Source organism: Lynx canadensis, chromosome C2 (assembly GCF_007474595.2).
Source record: "Lynx canadensis isolate LIC74 chromosome C2, mLynCan4.pri.v2, whole genome shotgun sequence".
NCBI lineage: Eukaryota > Metazoa > Chordata > Mammalia > Carnivora > Felidae > Lynx > Lynx canadensis.
In genome coordinates this window covers 156,059,785-156,065,784 of record NC_044311.2, presented here as the reverse complement: position 1 = coordinate 156,065,784, position 6,000 = coordinate 156,059,785, and the positions used below count along the sequence as shown (strand labels likewise).

The window sequence follows — 6,000 nt, the reverse complement described above, 5'->3', positions numbered from 1 at the left end:
CACGCCGTGAGCTCCCTCCCAAGGCTCTAGGGGAGCGCCTTCCTGCCCTCTCCAGCCTCTGGGGGCTCCGGGGGCTCCTTGGCTTGTTCATGTGGCCTCACCGCCATGTTGGAATTTCCCTCTTCTTGGAAGGACTCCGGTCATCAGTTCGGGGCCCACCCTGCTCCACAGTGACGGAGACTTAACTTGATTACATCTGCAAAGACCCTATTTCCAAATAGGGTCCCATTCTGAGTTGACATGAGTCTAGGCAGGGGATGGGGACATTGCTCAACCTACCGTCGTATGTGATCCAAGAACTCAATGAGAAAAGCTCCAGGCCTCAAACAGCATATCAGCTCAGAGTCAAGCAAAATGAAACATTCTTTTTAAAAAAATTTTTTTTAATCTTTATTTATTTTTGAGAGAGAGACAGACAGAGAGCGAGCGGGGGGAGGGGCAGAGAAAGAGGGGGAGACACAGACTAGGAAGCAGGCTCCAGGCTCTGAACTGTCGGCACAGTGCCCGTCGTGGGGTTCGAACTCGCAAACTGCAAAGGTCATGACCTGAGCCAATCGGACGCTTAGCTGACCGCGCCCCCCAGGCGCTCCAGAACACTCTATCTGACACAAGGTGCACTGCGTTTTATACACACGGTAAGTAAGTGTGTGGTGAACGATACCTCAGGAGAGGCTGCGGGGGGACAGGAGGAAGCTGGGGCAGTGGAGGGACAGTGTGCCGGGTAGGGCCTGGGTGGCCTGGCCAGGGTGAGGGGTCTGTGGCTGCACGGCTCCCAGAGTTGCCACCGCGGGAGCCCGAGTCGACAGCCAAACCCAGAACCGTCGGCCCCACGTGACCAGGCTGTCGGCCCAGAGGCCCCCACAGCCACAGGGGTCGGGGTCTGCGGGGGCGTGGGGGTAGGGGTGGGTGGGGAGGGGGGCGGGCACCTCTGCTCGGAAGGGCACAGGTGCTCCCTGTCTCCTGCAGGATCACCCCCCCCCCCCCCCGAGCAAGAGCCCGGCAGCAGGTGGAGAGGCTCCGAGAGGCTGGTGTGCGGCTTCCCCCTGGGGTCACCTATTTCCTGACGCTCCTGGGGCTCCGGGTTCGGGTGCTGGGGACTCAGACCAGAAAGGGAGCTGCCACCATGTTGAGGTCGTATCTGCCGATCCCCGAGCCACCCCTCGCCTTTCTGCAGAGCCCGGCAAGTTGTGTCCCGCCGGGAAGTCCCAGGAGACACCAACGGGGCGAAGTCTGGTTTGAGCGGGCCGGCTTCCAGCACCGCCGCTTCGGATGTCCGTTTGCTCCGACATCGACCATCCCCTGGGCTGGAGGGGGGTGACCTCGTCTGCGCTGGGGTCAGGAGTCCGCCGTGCCAGCTTCGTGACCGATCACGACGCCAGCTCAGAGTCTCGACCCCTCCTGCCTGAGCGCTCCGCTCTTTGCTCTTGAGGATTGTGGAACAGCCTCAGGGCCGGGCATCTCCCGGCCTGTGCTTCTGGAAGAGAGAGTCCCATGCTTGTCCTGCCCCTGGCGAGACCCGGGCTGTGGGTGCACGTCTTCCCCTGGAGCGGCCTTGCTCGGGCGAGCAGACGCTTGGGTCTCCTGTCCCTTCTCTCTGTCACTGCTGCCTTCCTGTTCTGGCACATTCTGGGAAATGGTCCCTGAGAGTCAAGTGGGCAATGTGGTGGGGAGGGGGCGGGTTGGGGCTGACTTCTCAGACCCCGGGGGTTCCTGGGGCATCTTGCACTCGGGAGGGCAGGGACAGTCTGAGTGATGGGGAACGTGAAGACGCAGGGGCTGGCTTCCAGCACCGGCAGAGAGCCCAGCCGCTCGCCGCTCTCCGGAGGACAGAGCTTTGCGGATCAGGGATGCTGAGTCACGGCCGGCAGCGGGGGTGGAGGAGGCAGGACAGGACGGCAGGTGAGGACGCCTCTGGGGGGGCAGCCGGCCTGCTTGGTCGGCATGGAGGAAGGGAATGTGAGGGATTGTTACGGGATCCCGGGCCGCGGAAGCGTTGGCTGTGTGGTTCTGGCAGCCGCTCTACCAGAATGTGCTGGAACAGAAGCAGAGGGGTGATGCCACGTTGGACAGAGGATGGAAATGAGAAATACAAGGGCCCCAAGCCAGACTGAGGCTCCAGCAGCAGGGTCCATCTCGGGGCAGGGGTCCCCTTCGCGGGGACCCAGGGGTGCTCAGATAGTGGCTCCAGGGTGTGGGCAGACCCCAGGGGTATGTACGAAACAGCCCTGCCCCGTGGCCCGCTCCCCTTTGTGGACCCTCGCGGTGGCTGACCCTGTCCAGGATGAGAAAGGGACGTGGGCAGTAGGGCCCAGGGGTGGGGCACCGGCAAGGGCACAGCTCCCACCAGGTGCCATGGAGGCAACGCTCCCCCACTGCAGAGGCCTCCGGGGCCTGGAGCTCACACCTCGGTGTCCGTCGGGGCCAAGGGGACCCGAGCGATTACACCCCAGAGCACGCTGGTCAACGCAGAACGCTATTCCAAGGGGGTGGGAAATTTCCAGGCCAGGCCTGACTGCTCTCTGTGCACGCAGTAGTTTAAAATCTAGCTTTGTGGGCACCTGGGTGGCTCAGACGGTTAAGCGTCTGACTCTTGATTTCGACTCAGGTCGTGATCTCGAGCCCTGCGTCAGGCTCTGCGCTGACAGCACGGAGCCTGCTTGGGATTCGCCCTCTCTCCCCCTCTCTCTGCCCCTCCTCTGCTCTGTGTGAACCCTGGCTTCACCTTCCCACCGGCGGCCTACAGAGTCCCGGGCCTCTGAACCTCCGTTTCCTCCCGTGTAAAGTGGACATGGGCAGCGAGGGCTCTTGGCGGGTGAATGAGGGGACGATGCTGTGAAGAGTTTGGTGTAGAGCTGGACGGCGGGTGTGGACAAACACCCACCCACGGGTCTCCCTCAGTCCACACGCCTCACAAGTGGGGAGGGCGGGGAGCCGAGGCTGCGGGGCTCACGGGGCCCTCTCTGGTCCAAGGCCAAAGCAGAGCCTGAGACTGCCCCATGCGGAGGGAGGGAGGGCAGCCCCAGCCTGCAGGAGGGCCAGCCTCTGAGCCAAGGCCACCTGGGGCCACCTCGGGCCTCCCTGGGCCACAGTGGACTCCTCTAGGCCACTCAGAGCCACCCTAGCCACACTGGGGCATCCTGGGCCACCCTGGCTCACACTGGGCTACTCCAGACCACGCTGGGCCACCCTGGCCACATTGGGTTACTCTAGGACACATTGGGCCACCCTGGCCACACTGGGGCATCCTGGGCCACCCTGGGCCACGCCAGGCCACCCTGGGTCACACTAGGCTACTCCAGACCACACTGGGCCACCCTGGTCACATTGGGTTACTCTAGGACACGTTGGGCCACCCTGGCCACACTGGGGCATCCTGGGCCACCCTGGGCCACGCCAGGCCACCCTGGGTCACACTGGGCTACTCCAGACCACGCTGGGCCACCCTGGCCACATTGGGCTACTCTAGGACACGTTGGACCACCCTGGGGCACCCCTGGGCTGCTCCCCAATGCCACGCCTGCTGATTTTGGTGGGGTCCAGGCCCGGAGGCCTTGGGCTTCTGCAGTCGGGCTACAGGAGGGCTATGTTGAAAAGGACATTTTGTGCCAAACCCAGGCCTGATTTTTGCCTAGGTCATTTTTTGGGGTTTGGTGGGAGGAAACAGCACAGGCAGAAGTGGTCAACTGAATTCCTTCCCCTGGAGCCGAGGGCCTTGCTGACATCAGCCCCTGACTCGTTGGTAATCAATGAGAAACCTGATACAATCAGAGCGAATCCCCAGGGTTTCCAGATCACTCTGCACTTGGAAAGAACTTTCTGGAAATGCAGCACACCCCCTGCCCCCACGCTCTTGCTCTGCGTCCCTGCAAGGTGGGGCTTGGGGGTGCTTCCTCACCGCTGTGTGGGGAGGAGGTGAGCAGGGATGGCTCAGGGGGGAGCTGGGAGCCGGCAGTCCTCCAGGACCCGCCGCGGGGCTGGGGAGCACGGGACAGCCAGGGCTCCGTCCTCCCCTCCGCCTGGCTCCAGCCACGGCCTGGTCACCGCTGGCCTCACGGCGGCTGGCAAGGCGGCAGCTGGTGGGGGCCTTCCCGGGAGGCTGGGGACTCCCTGCCTGGCCCAAACACGCTCAGGGGCACCGAAGGAGCTCCCCCTTCCACAAGGGTCTGGCGGGGACCCCCGAGCAGGGCTGCTGGTGCGTAGGGGCTGTGGCTCAATTTATTCTTCACTGGATGTGGAGACAAGGAGCAGGATCGGCTCCACTCGGGCCGCAGACCGGCCTGGCGGGATATTTGCACGGGGGGACGCGGCTGTCACAACAGGCCTTTCTAAGAAAGCGGGAGCACGGCCCTGCGGCTGGGCTGGGCTGGGCCGGGCCTGGGGTGCGGGCTGCGTGCTCCTGCGGGGGATCCAGCCCCAGCCCCAGGGGTCTGCCCCTCCTCCCCTCAGCAGCCATGGGCCCTGGTGGGGGGGGGGGGGTGGCGACACAGCGGAGGGGCTGAGAAGTCCCTGTTTGTCCACTGTCTTCTTCCCGTGCTCCCCGAGGCCCCCGACTCTGAGCAGAGATGTTGATTTTCTTCCCCTTCACTTCAAACAAGACACAACACAGTCGTCCAGTAGGCACGAGAGCAAGTTCCCAGCCGCTGTCCTACAGAAGTCCCCACCGCTCAGGCTGTCATCATAGGCTGCGTGTCCCTCCCGGATGCACGTGTGGAAGCCCAGGCCCCCCGCACCTCAGAGCGGGACTGCATTCGGAGATGGGGTCTTTCCAGCAGTGATGAGGCTAAAATACGACCGTTGGGGTGGGCCTGGCCCCGTATGACTGTGTCCTCTGAGAGGGGAGACCGCAGGAGGACATGGGGCAGACGGCGTCCACGCGCCCAGGAGAGAGGCCTCGGGAGGAGCTGGATCCCAGTCTCCGGCCCCGGGGAACTGGGAAAGCGGGTGCCGTCGCAGCCGCCCGGTAGGCTGTGCTGTGTTTCGGCCGCCCAGACACGGATGCATCCGCGTGGCACGGATTACAGAGAATTTCGCTCCTGGGAGGTGATCCCCCCAGCACTCCAGTGGGGTGCGGCAGGCTGGCACGTCACCCCCACGACGAGGGGCTCTGGTCCCACTGCGCACCAGGGGGGAGGAAATCGCCCTTTGACCTTCCTTCGAGGGGCGTCACTATGGGGCCAGGCCGGGGAGGCTGGTGGCCTTGGTGAGGCAGAGTCCTCCCCACCTGTGCTCCCGGCTCAGCTCTGCCGCGGCTCCCCACCCACCGCGGGCCTGACGCACACCCCTCCCGAGGTCCACGTGATTACTTCGGGGAGCCCTGCTCTGTGCTGACAGTGCTGTGTTGCCCTGGCCTCGGCAGATTGTCCACAACAAGGAAGCATCTAGAAGCAACGGTCCCTCTGCGCCTTGTGATTTGTCCTCAGAGTGTCCAATGTGCCCGTCACTGCCTAGAGCCCCATGCTTTGGCCTTCAATGCAACACGTGCCAGTCTGGGACCATCCCAGCCCCCTTCGTCTCCACGGGCACCTAGCATGTTGCTGGATGCCTGATCTGCAGTGACTTGTGTTCAGGAAAGCTGCATTTAAAAGAGAATTCAAGGGGCGCCTGGGTGGCGCAGTCGGTTGGGCGTCCGACTTCAGCCAGGTCACGATCTCACGGTCTGTGAGTTCGAGCCCCGCGTCGGGCTCTGGGCTGATGGCTCGGAGCCTGGAGCCTGTTTCCGATTCTGTGTCTCCCTCTCTCTCTGCCCCTCCCCCGTTCATGCTCTGTCTCTCTCTGTCCCAAAAATAAATAAACGTTGAAAAAAAAAAAAATTAAAAAAAAAAAAAAAAAAAAGAATTCAAGGGGCGTCTGGGTGACTGAGTCGGTTAAGCGTCCGACTTCAGCTTGGGTCATGATCTCACGGTTCGTGGGTTCCATCCCTGTGTCAGGCTCTGTGCTGACAGCTGGGAGCCTGGAGCCTGCTTGGGATTCTGTGTCTCCCTCTCTCTCTGTCCCTCCTGC

At 63.0% G+C, this 6,000-nt stretch overlaps 1 long non-coding RNA gene across 1 annotated transcript; it reads left to right on the top strand.

Moving 5' to 3' along the window:
• Nucleotides 1–542: 542 nt before the first annotated feature.
• LOC115524038 lies at nt 543–5,635 on the top strand. The gene is made up of 3 exons (XR_004344114.1): nt 543–635; nt 1,175–1,899; nt 4,596–5,635. It is a non-coding gene; the product is annotated as an uncharacterized LOC115524038 (long non-coding RNA).
• Nucleotides 5,636–6,000: the final 365 nt, after the last annotated feature.